Raw genomic sequence first — 16,596 nt, 5'->3', positions numbered from 1 at the left:
AGACACTAGACTGACAGGATTATCCTTAATATAAATGAGCCATCCTTGTGCTGCAAGGTACCACAACACAACTTTGCAATTTCTGCCAGCACCTACACTATGGTGTCTTCACCCGTAAGTGTGCACCCTCCTCTTCATTAGAAAGCTTAACGCGTGCTTATATTCATTAACAAAGGTAATCCTGGCTTAATTGGCATCCAAATTTATATGTCCTCTCTTGTAGAGATAAGCCCTTGGAAGTTAATAAAAATGTCTTCTAATTTATGCAAATCACCATAATCAGATTTGTCGTTAATTTTACGTGCATTAAGTTTCTATTTAGAAAATGAAGAGCTTGGCCAAGGCCAGAACACACACCACTCCAAGCCAGACAAAGAAAACCTCATTCCTAATACAAATGTGGGGAGTGGGAGGGCTGCACACAAGACCTTTCATTAATTTGATAGCGTATGAAGCTAACAAGGCCATTTTCAAGTTATTTCATCTCTTCTCCAGTTAAATTAAATCTGAAAGATAGAGTCAGACACCTGGGGATGGTAAAAATGTCAGAGGGTGAGCCAAAAAGCAAAACCAACATTAATAGGGGCAAGATCATTTTAGTTGGGCCAAGAAAATTAAAATAGGAACACCCCCCCAAAGAACCTGGACACCTCAAGTACAAAAATCACAGCAACTGACATTTAATCATTTTGCCTTCATCCTTACTGGACTGTTAGATAAGATTTTCCAAATCTTGGCCAATAAAACAGCACCCATGTTTTCAAAAAATGATTTGCTTTGGTAAATGTAATTAGAGAATTTGAGCAGGGAGCCCCAAACATCCAGCCCAATTTTAATTTTGGTAACACAGGCAATGGCTCTCCAAGGACCTCGCCTTTTAGCAGTTACAGCTGCTCACCTAATTGACAATGCAGGAGGGATTTGTTGTAATTTGTTTTCTTTGGACTACATCAAAAATCTATAAAACATTCATGGCATGGTGTCAGGCACAGTTACTATATAAATCCATACCAGTTATTCTGGTGAGAACTTAAAATTTCAAGTGAACAACTGTCCTTTTCATGGTACTTACAGTACACTAATATCTGTAAATCTAAAACATATTCCTGCACGTTACTTGTCTAAGTAGGCTTGGAAGATCACATCTGTGCTATAGGGGAGCCCCAAGTGGAGTAAATTAGAATGAGCAGGCAAAAGGAGGAAAATACGTTTTGTTCGTTGAGCCTGATGATGAATATCAACCTTTCTATGTCTTGTTTTCACAGAATATCAAGAATCAAGGAATTACTAAGAACAAAACACTCTAATTTTCTTTTCCACTTGACCAGGAGTTTGTATTAAACTGACAGCCTCTTCTATCGAGTTTGAAAATTAAATTTAGTTAAATAATGTTTAAAATAATTTGCACATATGTTAACTTTTCGATGCTCTGTTACGGTCATCTATTTTATATTTTTAAAACCAGAACAAGGATAACTAAGTGGAGAAAATCTTATTTCTCAAAGTTGTAATGAAAGAAATCAAGAAAGCGATTTCAACCAAATCCAATCAATATTCCCCAGGACTGTTTCACTAAATATCTCCCAAAAGTGTCATTTACATCATTAGCTGTGAAAGTGGCACCCACTTGAATTGTGCAGTGCACAGCCCATACAGTTGTAGATGGTGACTCAGATTTCCCCTAGTCTACTATTGTCTGAATGCAGACCTCATGAACTAACTCCTGAGTCTCCACTCCACATTGTGCAAGGCAAATGTTTCATTCAGAGACTACCTTCCACTATCAACTCAAATTAGCCATTTGTTTCATTTTGCTAGATATTTCATTATCCATCCCAGTTCCCATCTATGAATAGAAATAATAAATGAGGGTAACGTGCCTACCCATTAATGTTTGAGATGCTACTATTTGCTAAGCACTCTGTTATCCTCACAATAAATCTGTGAATATTATCATCATGTCCATGGGATGAGTCAGTTAATAAATTAGAATATGGATTTAAATCCAGATCTATTTAATCCAAAATCACATACCACTTCCCCTACATGATTTTGCCATGTTGCTCTTCTAAGAGCATGCTTTAATAAACGGTTCTGGGAAACTCTCCACAACGTGATGGTCAATTGTCAATGTAAAAAAGAGTGTTAAGGTATTGTCCAGATTTCCGAGGGAAAATGGCGATGCAGCGAATGTGAAGAAGTGTATGGAAAATCCCCCAAAGGAGATACTGCACAAAAGATAGAATGAACCGAATGCAGATGACCTGGTGCAGAGAATTAGAGGGGTGAGAGGACTGTGCGAAGCTATGCAGACATGGATAGCATGAGTCCAGAATGAGGAAATACACATCAGACATAATCTGTCACATGACTATGAGCAATGGGAAATGGACCAAGACTAAGGGAATCAATATCAGAGGCTCGGGAACAATAAAAGTACCACTTGATAAGGACATTAAGAACACTGCCTGGCTTAAAGAAAAATGAATGAAAACAGGGTTTTCCCGGGGCTAGGAGGAAAATTCCAGAGAAACAGAGCTAATGGAATCAGAAGAGACTCCTAAACAAAAGTTCTGATTCCTTAACAGGCCTTTGGGGCACTGCTGGAGGTGGGGGAAAGAGGACAGTCTTTCCCGAAGGGTTATGCTGTGTGTTGTTGAAAGATAGACTGAGGTATTAAAATTATTAAGAGTTTATGTGAGCAAAAATCCGTTCCAATGGGGGCAGCACCTAACAGGAAATGATTAGGAGCATTCTTCCAACAGGAGCCAGGAGGAAGGCATACAGAGAAAAGGTGGAAGGAAATTATTTGATTGGCTATAGCAGCTGTCTGTGATTGGTCATCCTTAGTGTTTTGATTTCATAACCTTGAGGAAACTACAGGCTTGGACTTTTGGTTTGCTGATGTAGACCATCATGGCATTACAGCCACCTCAGTCTAATGGCCTCCTTGTTTGATTCATTCAACAGTCTTCCCAAATCCCATTTCCTTTTCTCCTGGCTCACAGCTGGACTACTTCCCCTCCCAGCTCTCTGGCAGTAACATGTAGCCTGGGTGATTTAATTTAGCCAATGGAATGAGACTGGATGGAATGGATGAGAGAGAAGATGATATGGTTAGGAGAACCAAATTTCTAGAGGTAGGGAGAGCCACAGATGGGACAAGCCTAGGTCCCTAAATGAGCACACAGAAGCCAACCAATCAGAAATACACACTGCACTGTGACATGAACAAGAAATAAACTTGTAGGACCATAAGCCACTGAGAATATGGAGTTTCTCTCTTACAGCTGGTAGTGTTACCCTAACACACGCTACTACAATTGGCTTATGGCCTAGAGAAAGGCTGTGTAGACTGACAGAGTGGTATCTCTGAACGTGTTTAATTAAACCATTTAATGCTTTAAAATTGGCCAAGCCCACTGAACAAAGCAAGTTTCAACCCACACAATTCTACCAACTAAACTCTCTGGGGAGTCACTTCTGAGCCAAAAACAAAACATTGAAAAGCAGCCAGTCACGCAGAGTTCAGGGGAAAGCGAACACTGGAAGAACAAAAAGCCCGAGGGGAGAACAAGACTTGCGTGTTCCACAGACGGGAAGAAAGCCACTGTTGATACAGTATGGGGAAGGAGATGAATGGAGGTGGGAGAGGTGAACATGGAGACTCATAGAGGCCCTTGTGGGCCATGCTCTGGAGTTGATGTTTTCTTTTTAAATTTATTCTACATACAATAGGAAGCAATTAGAAGTTTTGATATTCTGGATTTTACAGTATAATGGAACTTAGTTTAGTTGTATATAATTATATGCACTAAATATCTTTACAGCAAAATTCAGTTGTACTTTGAACTGAATGAATGGGTGAATACAAGGAAATATCCCTGATTTTTAAGAGGCAGAGGGAAGGTCAAGATGGAAGGCACACACACACATACTCACTCACTCACTCACACAAACTTTTACTCAGGTGGCAGCGATTTTGAACTTGACATCTCCAGGGGATGGCATGATGACCCTACAGCACTACAGCAGCCTTTCAAGATATTTGCCATATTTGTCAATGCCTCTATCGTTCCCAGTGTTATTAAAACAAACAAAAAAAAATCACTAGTCACATATTGAAAAGTATGTACTACGGGGAATTTGTTCCTAGACTTTCTCAAGGTCACCTTACAATTTGTTTCATATCGTTATTATTTCCTTTGAAGCATTATTTAAATGTTTTTAATGTTTATTTTTGAGAGAGCGAGAGACAGAGCGCAAGCAGGGGAGGGGCAGAGAGAGAGGGTGACACAGAACACAAAGCAGGCTCCAGGCTTTGAACTGTCAGCACAGAGCCCAACATGGGGCTTGAACCCAGAGACTCCGAGATCATGACCTGAGCTGAAGCCTGATACCCAACCAATTGGGCCACCAGGAGACCCTGCTTGGAGCATTATTTAAAAACATTCATGGTGCCTAGGTGGCTCAATAGGCTGAGTGTTTGACTCTTGATTTCAGCTCAGGTCATGACCTCAGGTCACGAATTCAAGCCCCAAGTTGGGCTCTGCACTGGGCATGGAGACTACTTAAAAAAACTCAGAAGCCCTGATGTTTATATGTAGGAGAAATACCACAGTGTGTGTGTATTTTTTTTTAACTTTATTTATTTTGAGATAGCACGTGTACACGAGCATGGGAAGTGGCAGAGAGAAACAGAGAGAGAATCCCAAGCAGACTCCACACACTGCCCACACAGATCCCGACACAGGGCTTGAACTCTTGAACCATGAGGTCATGACCTGAGCCAAAATCAAGAGACGCTTCACCACGGGAGCCACCCAGGAGCCCCCACCACGGCATATTTTAAATTGCAAATAAAAAAAAGCAAGATATCGGAGTCCAACATATCAGAAAAATGTTAGTGCCACTCTTCCTTCTAACCAGTCTGATGGTCTTGTAACCAAGGAAGCTTCCCTCGGATGGTTCTTAGTGTCAGTTGCCTGCAGCATTCCATCCTGCAGGAGAGATTTGTGATGCAGACATCTATATGCCAATTTATGATCCTGAGTTACTCGTGCTCCTGCCAAAATTAGCTTATCAGTTTCTTCACTTGTAATCTGAGCTGGTGACGTCTGGTTCAGTGTTCTTTGCCATTTTTGTCTGAACTGTGGACATAATGCTTGCATCAAAGCTTGAATCAACAGCTATTTCTTCTGTGTAATTAAAACTATGGTGAATAATTGCGTTTGTCTCCATAATCTATTATTTGTTTAGCTCCATGAAGTTTGTCATTATGAGGCCATGGGAAACATTTTTCTTGAATTTGTGTGTAAGTATAAATGAGTGTGTGTGCACTCTGTGAAGATACCTTAACATCCAAATATCTTGAAAAACAAAACAAAACAAAACCGTGACACTAGCTGTCTGATGAACCTCCTATTTCCCAGAGACACCAGACCACAGTGAGTAAGACTCAGCTAACAGGAACATAGAGTCTCCTTGTACACCAGGGACTGTCTCCACAGACTTGGTGGCTTTTCGTCAAGAAGCAAACTCAGCAGCACAGACCATCCACAAAATACACCTCACTGCACAACCTGGACATTTGGCTTACTGCCAGCAGCACTAGACCAAGAAACCAGAGGTGGGCCTCAGACCATCCAGACCATGGAGGATGAGAACGGACATCTGAAGTGGTTTTTTACATGCTAGGATTACACATTTACATATGTGTACATTTATTCAATGTGCTTTGTACATTTACAACTGTGACTTTACTAGCAGCTCTATGATCTGCAGCCCAACATACAGGAGACAGAATTATCACCAGAATGTCTTTGTTAATAAAATTTCCTAAGACTAACCAAGGTCTGGGAGAGATGGGAATCAACTCCTATCAAGAAAGGGACCCCTTGCCACTCTACACTAATTTTCCATACAGTAGGATGGATCTATCAATGCATGTTGGAGGAGAGGCTCTCCCAGGAGGCTCTAAAACATAGGTCTCAAGAGGCAAACTTATAAAACCCTAAGATTCTTCAAAGCATGCCCCAACTAATATCTCGCAATACATTTTCCTTTTTGTCCTTTCCCAGTGAGAGTGAAACTCAAACTTCTCGCCATTTTTCCTATTCTCTTCAGAATTAAATCACCTCAAAGAAATCCACATTTTAAGTCAATTTCTATAGCAAATTACCCTACCCATCAAAGAGAAGTGCAAAACCATTTGAAAAGACATTATGCTTCCAAGGTATTTATCCTTAATACAATTTATATTCTCTGCAAAAATATATATGGTACCTATTGCTGCCTTTGGAAATGTGAGTAATTTGGTTAATATAAAAGGTTTTGAAGAATGAGTCTGGAAGTCTTGATTATTAATTATACCTATCACAAAGTAAATTCTCATGATTTATTAACCACTGAAGTTAGCCCAAATTGAACTCCTCCTATAGAAATTGGGTAAAATTACATGGGAAATTGTTATTCCATATAAACTAGATAAATTATCCCTAGGTTATGTACATACATGCCCCAATAAATTACACCACGAGAGCAGCAAAGAAAGTAATGTAACTCATCACTTTCAACACGTGACTTTCATATTTTAAAGGAGATGATAAACAAGAAGTCTTTTAAAAATTACACTAGTTTTTCATGCAAATACATCTAATTATTCTGTTGAGGGTTTGTAGTTTCTTGTGTAAGTTTCTAAAAATTATCTCCATTATCTGTCAATAAAATTTTCCAGGATGAAAAACATAACCTTTTATTCAAACATTTTTGTTTTTTTTAATTTTCCAATTAAGAAAATTAAGTCTGATTCCATTTACTAATTTTAAAGAATTGTTTTAAAACATTTAAAATGATGTATAAATTTTTATAGGGAAAATTAAAGATATTTTGAATGATGGTTTTCTTCTTTTAGCAAAAAAAAAAAAAAAAACAACAAAACAAAACAAAACAACTTTTAGGAATACCTGGGTGGCTTAGTCAGTTAAGCATCTGACTCTTGATCTCAGCTCAGGTCTTGATCTCAGGGTTGTGAGTTCAAGCCTCACATTGGGCTTCATGCTGGATATGAAACCTAGTTAAAAAAAAAAAAAAGTTTTTATACCACCCTAATGAAGTGCTTTGCCCACACTACTCACGTGCTATAGAATTTCATATTGAAAAAATTGTTCTGGTGACAGAGATAGTACAAAACAGTGCTACAGACATGCTTCCTAACAGACCAAATATCATCAGGATTTACTGCGAAATATATCTATAAATTTTGCTGGTGTACCCATTCCATGCATGATTAAAAGTGCCTATCATAGAGAAGAAGAAAAGTTTAGATTATGAAGAAGTATGAATGATAAGGTTCTGAGGTAACAGTTAAATTTTAGGCATCCCAAGGCTAAGGCTCACTGTGAAGATAAAATTACATAGAACAAGTGAATTTGTTGTGTCAGTTATAACGTCTCTAAATGTTGATTATTTTCTGCCCGAGAAAATTTACAGGATTCTTGGGAGGACTAAAATCATCATTAATGTGACCCACCCTTTTCACAGGTGCTATATTAAACATTAGTTGTCAGGATAGGTATTTAATTTCCTCCCTAAATTATTTTATCCTCCTTAGAGTGGAATTTGCCAGGTAAAGTTTGGTGGCACTGATTGACCATGCAGATATCCACTTAAGCCCCCTCGTAGTCAGTTTCAACCCCGGGCTTAAGAGGAGAACCACTGGCTCTCCCATGCTGACACACTGGATTGTCACTCATCAAACGAGATCATGAAGGGGAGTCCATTTTGAAAAATCAATATTAAAATAGAACTGATTATGAATACATGATGGCTGTATTGGCCCTCTTGGATCAAAATTAATCTGCTGCACAGCCTGATTTGCATGGCCCACAAGCTATGAATGGTCTTCACATTTCTAAAATGAAAGAGGAAAAAAATGCTGCAGAAACTGCATGTGGCTTGTCTAAAATATATACTACCTGGCTCTTAATAGAAAAGGTTTGTAACCTATCATCTAGATAGTCACAATTACAGGCAAAGTTGTTTCATCGATTTAATGAAAGTGCTAAATAAATGTTTGCATTAATAGATATTTGAAAGCTTAATTTTTAAAACTTTACTGGGGTTTACTTCACATGCGGGAAACTGCACATATTTAAAGTACACATACGATACAGGCGTTTTCCAATGAGACTATCATCTTAATCAGGATATAAAACATTTCTATCCCCTCCACAGGTTTCTTCTTGCTTCCTTGAAATCCACCCTCCCTCCACCCCTTCCCTCAGACAACTATTGGTCTGCTGTTATTATAGGTTAATTTGCATTTTGTAGGACTACATATAAATAAAATCCTAGCACATAAACATTTTCATTTGGCTTCTTTCACTCAGCATGATTTCGAGATTCATCTATTCGTGTGTCTGTAGTTTGTTTCATTTTATTGCTGAGTAGGATTCCGCTCTATGGATATACCAGAGTTTGTTTATTCGCTCACTTTTTGATGGACCCCTTTCTCAGGTAAATGTATAGATGCAAAACTTCTCAGTAATATGCTAACTACATGCTTAACCTTACAAGAAAATGCAGAACAGTCTTCTAAAGTATTTGTACCATTTTACATTCCCTACAGCAAACTCTGCCCCCACCCTTAACACTTGCTATTATTTGTTTTATTTTGTTTAGGAATTTGGGATGGTATTATCTCATTGTAGCGCTAATTTGCATTTTCCTAGGGACTAATGATAAAGACTTTGATCAAACTCTAGCCAGGCTTCTCTGAGCCCTTCTTCACTGGGCCTCAACCTTGACCTACAAAAACTGCAGACTCTCAGCACAAATAGTTTTGTCCGCCCCACCCTAAGAGATGTGACTCAACACTAGCATAATTTCTAACATCTCAAGGCTCATCCGTAGGGTGACCCCAGCCTCCCTTAAAATGGTAATAGACAGGCCCCTGAATCTCCTCTGAGAGCAGTTACCTTAGAAACCTTGCAATTATAAATCTTTTCTCTGCCCTTTGAGATATAAATCTACCATCCAAAACTGTTTCCTCAAGGACCTGAGAGCCATTTCTTTGAAATGCATACAATCTGTCCCATGGGAAGTTAAGGGCCCAGCTTCACGGGGCTCCTTGCTCTAATTACATTACCGTCTTCTGCTACAAAGATACAAGTAGTTTGTTTCTCTTCCAGATAAGCTCTGATGAACAAACCCAGATGGCCTGGTCACATTAACTAACACCCCCTTCCTCCTTTTTATAATTTCTACTCAAGACCTTGCGGCTCTCCCCTCCCCATCACCTCACTCTCCCTTTGAAACACTCACTCACTACAGCACCAATCAATGTTGACTTCGATTCACACTGGACTCTTTTCCCTATTGCAATAGGATTACCAAATAAAATCTGTCCTCACCACTTTAACTAGTGTCTGGCTTTGTTTATTTTGACACTAATAACATTGAGTATCTTTTTATATGCTTATTGGCCATTCACATACTTTTTTATGTGAAGTGCCTATTAAGATCTTGGTCATTTATTATTGCCTTCTTATTATTAAGCGGTAAGATTCTTCACATATTCTGAATACAAGTCATTTTTCATATGTATATAGGTAGATATAGATATATGTATAAAATATCTGCCTGTCTTTTCTTCATACTTTTTCAGAGCAAAAATTTTTTTTATTTTGATTAAGTTTATATACTTTTATGATTTTATACTAGGGTTCTCCAGATAAATAGAACAGGATGTGTGTGTGTAGAGAGATATAGATATGGATAGACATACATAATCATCAGGATGTATGTGTGCAGATAAATATATAGAACCAACAAGATGTGTATGTATATATACACATACATTTTGTTGGTTCTGTATTTTCTATGTCTATATACCTATATCCCTATCTACATATCTAGATGTATACATAGATCTATATGTGTATATGGAGATATGTGGATATATAGACACAATTTATTTTAAGGACTTGATTCCCCCAATTGTGGGAGCTTGAGAAATTCAAAAATCTATAGGGTAGAAAGTAAGATAGAAAGGATCTTGAAAAACCTAATGGCTATACCAAGTCAGTCAGGTCAAAGTGAATTAATTGGTTGACAACCATAGGTATATATAATCAGTCTAACTCCGTGAAGTTTGTTTTTCCAGGATCTGTGCACACTGAGGTAAATTAGTCTTTTCTCTCTTATCATCTGACCAAACTCACATTTGGCCCAAGACTAACAGCCAAGTAGAGGCATAAGGGAGAAACAGAGAGGGACCTCAGGGTTATGCTATTTAATGGAGATGCTACGTGGCGTTGGATGGAGGCAACGGCAAGTGAACAGTGAAGGAATGAGGAGGAAGGAACTTTCTATCCAGTGGCATCCAGATCCCACTTCATCACATAAACACCTCAAGCACATTAAGTACTGGCCCTACATGAAAGCATTAGTTTCGTTTCTTCAAATAATAGGAGAAAAGGAAAAGAAAGTGACTTCTGGGAAGAAATCCAAAAAGGACATTTCATAAGAGGGCAATTTTTCTCACATCATAACCTTAGATATTCCAGAAAAGGAAAATTAATCAAAGACACCCTTTTAAAAACACTTTAAAAGATTTGAGCTGCACGAATGTGGGTAATGTGGAAGGTTTTCCTCAAGAATAGTGGGTGAGTGTTCAACATAGCAGAGTCAGTCTGGTAGAAATACCATTCAGTGTTAACAACAAAATAGAATTCTCTCCAAGTACATTATTGGCTGTCGGCACATACAGGTCAAGTATCACTGGACTAGGACACTTTACAGCATGGTTTTAGTTCTAGTTGTGCCATAGAGCTGCAGCAAGCTACTGAAGAAGGAACAAACATTTGAATCCCTCTCCAACCCCCCATTCTTAGCAAATCCCTTCATAAGATATTTTCACATTATCTTAATAAATTGAGAGTAAATAAAAAACCTTGCAATAAAGCTTTTTAATAAAGAGTAAAAACAGAAATCCTCGAAAGATAGGTATTAGTGTTTCCACTTTACTGATAAGAAAGTATCAGATAAGTGGTTTCCCACAGCCACACAGGTTGTAATAAATCCAGGGGTAGAACCCAAGTCTAATTTCCAAGCTGTGTTACCCACGTTATTTTTCTTAACTAATACACTCATCCATTCAGCCATTCGTTAAAACTGTTATATTCCAAGAATTATTCCAGGGGCTAGAGATAGAAGGACAGATTAGACATAAATCCTTGCCCCATCACCCTTGTCCCTCAGGGAACTTACCATCTAATAAGGAAGAAGTGTGAATGAACTATGTCATTGGTTTTTACCTTACATCCACAATTATAGCAACAAATTTCCTTGCAGAGATTATCCCCCATGATTATCAAGTATTTCTAAGACTCTCCCAAGTCTTGCAAATATGTCTTATCAGCTCCTGCAGATTTGATAAATACTGACCAATAGCCTACAGTGATAAAACGTACTGTTTCAGGGGTGCCTGGGTGGCTCAGTTGGCTAAGTGTCTGACTGCAGCTCAGGTCATAATTTCACGGTTCGCAAGTTTGAGCCCCACATCAGGCTCTGCGTTGGTATGAGATCCTCTGCCTGCTTCGGGATCCTGTATCCCTCTCTCTCTCTGCCCCTCCTCCACTCACTGACTCTCTCAAATATAATGAACATTAAAAAATGAAAAGGTACTGTTTGACTTGAATGACTTTGAGCTGTATATTTTTAATTTGAATTCATTGCTAACTACTTTTCCCTAAAAATATCGATTTTTTAAAAGTTTTTTTAAATGTTTTTATTTATTTTTGAGAGAAAGAGACAGGGCATGAGTGGGGGAGGGGCAGAGAGAGAGAGAGAGAGAGAGCGCGACAGAATCTGAAACAGGTTCCAGGCTCTGAGCTGTCAACGCAGAGCCCGACGTGGGGCTCGAACTCGGGAACAACGAGATCATGACCTATGCTGAAGTTGGACACTCGACCAGCTGAGCCACCCAGGTGCCCCTCAATTTTAAGTTTTCTTGAAAATGTAGACAATACTGGCTCCACATTCCCGCATGGCAGTAATAGGCTGGAACTGAGTAGTTGTCCATATTGACCAGGTAGTCAGTCTCCAGTTTACCAATGACCTACCTCTCTTGTTTCACTGACTTAACCTACTTTGCTCATTTATATTATTTGCCTGACCATCAGCTGAATTTTCCTCTCCTCTACCCCTGAACTTCTCAACTCGTTAGTGCTATATTAAACCCTAAAACTCTGAGGGATTCCACTGAGTCCTACAAGAGAATTTTTCAGCAGGGGAATCTAGAAAGATTGTGGCCAAATAGAGAGAACTTGCTAATTTTTGTGCCACGCTCTCTAGGAGGGGTAAAAAAACAGTACCATTTTTACAGAAAATTTTCTTTCAGTTTTTCACTCACATCTCATAGGATTCATATATATATCAATGGAGAACCCAGTGAAAATGAGCATCAGTTAGGATCAAACAGGAAAATAGCAGCCACATTAGTGATTCTAACAGAGACAATCTATAATAGAGAATTGTTTAAACAGGTATTGAGGACCAAAAATGCACAAAGGAACACCCAGGTAATACAGTGATAATAACAGCAGGAAGCAACCATTGTCTGTAGCCTGAGGAATGAAGAGGAAAAGTTGGGATTTTTACAACCTAGGTTGGAGGAGGAGACCTCCAAAGCTAAAATTTGACCTTGAGAAGGGGTTCCCCCAGCTGCCACTGCACCTCTGAGGGGGGATTGGTAACCAGCTGTTGTACTCAGGTGAAGTGCAATTACTTAGGCACAAAACAGAGTGCAAACAGAGAGAAGCAAGCCCCTTTTCTTCTGAATTCCCATCTCCCACTAGGGCTTGCTCTCGGCAGAGCAGAGTCCCAGCACGAGGGGCCACAGAGAGTACAGAACACAGATTTGGAGGTGAGGAACAAGAGCCTAACAGTCTTCACACGGATATAAAGTGGTCCTCAAATTGCCCTGCTTTGTAATAGCACAACTTGTTATTCTTGGCTTTTCCTCCCTCAAGTTTTCTCCCAGACTGGTCCTCAGTCCCTTTCACAAACACTTCCAGAAGACCTGCCCGTCCCACATTATGAGACACGTCTGACTCCCAAAGTACAAGCAACCCTATCTCAGGTGGGAGACCTTGCCACATAATTATAATGTGTAATTAACATTAATCGAGAGTATACACGGCACTCAGCAGTGAAGAATTGAAAGAAGAGGCAGCATTTGAGCAGCATCTTGAAGGACAGTTAGGGGTTTACCAGAGGAAGAGGGGAAGAGCCTTATGGGTGAATGAAGCAACCTCATCTCCTACCCCTCCCTTCTACTTTTATCCTCCCAGAAGAGTACAATGCCCTGTTGCTGCCCAGAGCCATGGAGCTGTGGTGCACATGTGCCTGGAGTGATCTCCCAGCCTTTCCCATGGTCTGCCTCCTAGTCCTCTTTCAAAACAACCCTGGGAGGTCACCACCCCAAGGAATCTGTCCTGACCCCACGTAGAGCAAACCACCCCTCTCTGGCACTACGTCTATGGCTTCTGCCGTTATAGAATCGTGCAGATCATAATCATTTGCTTTAATTCTATCTTCAACAATGAACTTTGAGGAAAAAGCATTTTCATTTTTAGTATCTTCTATGCTTGATAATTATTGGCTTTCACCGAAGATATTCCCATAGGGAAAAGGAAATTGTTCTTTCTTTCTCTCCCTCCCATCCCTCCTTCCTGTCTCCCCCACCCCACCTCTCTCTTTCCAAATGGGATGATGTACACATAAAAACTTTCAGTAAGGAAAAAAAAATTAGTCTAAAATGCAGATAGACTGGCTTTTACAGTCTTTAATAATTTAACACTATCCCTTCTTAAAGGAAAAATCTATGATGCGACTCTTCTGAACTCCTTTGGCAGCCCAGCCTTTATTTCTTTTCCGCATAGCCCTGTCCAATCTCCCCGTTAGTTCCTCCCATCTTCTCTTGAAAGCCTCCAGGTACCGCCTTTTCATCCCTTCCCAAGAAATTTACAGGAACCTCCCAATTCCCCCCTTAAAGTCTCACCCATCCGCAGCTGCAGGGCCTTCCTTGGTTGGCCTTAGTACACAATACTCCCCAGAAGGGACAGGAATGCACAGAAGATACCGGTTCACAGAATTGCTGATGAACAATGCTCTTGTTCTGTCCTGCACCTTCTTAGGGCCTTAGCCCTCCAGGAGCCTAGAGGACTCCTATAGGCTACTATAAGGGGCTACCAGCAGGAAATGGGAAAAAAAGAGGGGGTATTTTTTTAATAGAGGTAAATATGTAAAAAAAGATCTTTAAAACCTCATTTGTACTTAATGAGTAAGAGTCAGGGGTGCACTCTTGTTAATGGCCTGAATAAATCAGAGGAGTTCATGTAGCACTTTGGAAGAGGCACTAACATTCTCCGGCCTTTTAATGGTATGCATAAAAAGAGAAATTAGGTAGGTAAATGGTGGAGATAATGGGCCTTCACCTCCTTAGGGGCTCATCTACATCAAGAGAAGTCTATAATTTCCATTTTAGCCAGGCATTGATGTATTTCATACTTACATTCATTTGTACGGTTCCTACTTCCAAAAAGGCTTACAATAAAAAAAGCTCGTTTAAACAGGGCTTTTTCACTATCCCATGTGTCTGCTTAATTTTGCCTTCTCCCCATATATGTCAGATTGCTATTCATTTTTTTTTTAAATAACTACAAAGTAATTCATGGGTCCTCTAACAAGTAAAATAAATCACAGGTGTATAAAGAAAAACTTGGGGCACCTGGGTGACTCAGTTGGTTAAGCATCTGACTCTTGATTTCGGCTCAGGTCATGATCTCATGGTTTGTGAGGTTGAGCCCCATATCAGGCTCTGTGCTGATGGTACAGAGCTTGCTTGGGATTCTGTCTCCCTCTCTCTCTATCTCTCCCCTACTTGCTCTCTATCTCTCTCTCAAAATAAATACAAATAAATTTTTAAAAAAAAACAAAGAAAAATTTCAAGTCTCCCTCTCATTCATTCCAACCCCTGAGGTCACTTGTGTTAACATGTCCTTCAACACCTACAGTTCCTGGAAGTGACACCGGTGGGACCACTTTGGAGGGCAGTTTGGTAATATCCGTAAAATCTGAAATGCACAAACTCTAACTCAGCAATTCTACCTCTCAGAATTTGTCTTGCAGGTGTACTTGAACACACAGGATAGTCCCTATAGTATTGTTTATTACAGCAACAGATTAGAAACAGCTTAAAAATTTAATTATGGTGCATCCGAAGGACAGAATGCTTTATGGCTCTAAAACATGATCAAGTAGACAGATACAAAAAAAAAAAAAAAAAAACAAAGTCCAGAATAATGGGTATGGCATGTTCCTGTCTGTAATTTATTATGTATTTTTTTCCACTGTGTACTTGATATACAGAGAGCATTTCTGGGAAAACACAAAAGTCAGTTTCACAGTGGCTGCCCCTCAAGGTAGAGTATGGCGGACTAGGGATTTGCAAAAAGAGGCAGGCTTGCTTTGTTATATACCTTTTGGTAGCATTTGACTATTTCTTACTGTATGGATTTTGTCATTTCTCAAGAAAAGAAAAATAGTAAGAAAAAAATTGCTGATCTGATAAAAATTATACTCATTTTTGGCTTTGAATTTCTCTGACAAAAAGTGAGGTTGACCAGTTGTTTTTTTTTTTTCCATTTATTTCCTGGTTATTTGCATTCCCTCTTCTATGAAATGCATATTTATATCCTTTGCCCATTTAAAAAAAAAACTTTCTTATTAACTTTAGTAGCTCTTTGAATATAGAATATATTAATCACTTATCATGTATTTTACAAATATATATCTTAGTCTGTAATTTTCCTTTTATATTGTCCATAATGACTTTGGCTGCTCAGAACTCATATATAATGACTTTGGCTGTTCAGAACTCATATATATGTATATGTCAATAATATTTATCTTTTACATATACACACACACACACACACATATACACACACACACACACACACACACACACACACACACACACACACAAATAATTCCATCTTTTTCTTTATAGTTTCTCCTCTTGATTAGGAGGGCCTCCTTCAGGGGCACCTGAGTGGCTCACTTGGTTAAGTGTCTGACTCTTGATTTCGGCTTAGGTCATGATCCTGGGGTTCATGAGTTTAAGCCCCATGTGGGGTTCTTCACTAATGGTGCAGAGCCTGCTTGGGATTCTCTCTCACCTTCTTTCTGTCTCTCCCCAGTTGGTGCATGTACCTTCACTCTCAAAAATAAATAAACATTAAAAAAAAAAAATTTGACTTCAGATGTTGTCACCTCTTCTGTGAAGCCTTCCTAGCTCTTCCAATCCAGGTAAAATTAACCATTTCCACCTACATCCCCATAGCCCTTTGTGTATACCTCTATCACAGCACTCCCTAACTATAATGTAATTATTTGTTTATATGTCTTTACCATTTTTTTTAAATCCTTGTATCCTTTTGTTTCCTTTTTCTCCACATAGACTTAGTGTTCAATCACTTTGTGGTAGTTAACTGAAGAAATGGTTCTAGCAAAAATGGAGACCGAGAC

The sequence above is a fragment of the Panthera onca genome, chromosome B4, assembly GCF_046562875.1.
Source record: "Panthera onca isolate mPanOnc1 chromosome B4, mPanOnc1 haplotype 2, whole genome shotgun sequence".
Taxonomy (NCBI): Eukaryota; Metazoa; Chordata; class Mammalia; order Carnivora; family Felidae; genus Panthera; species Panthera onca.
Note: the sequence above shows the minus strand (reverse complement) of the source record.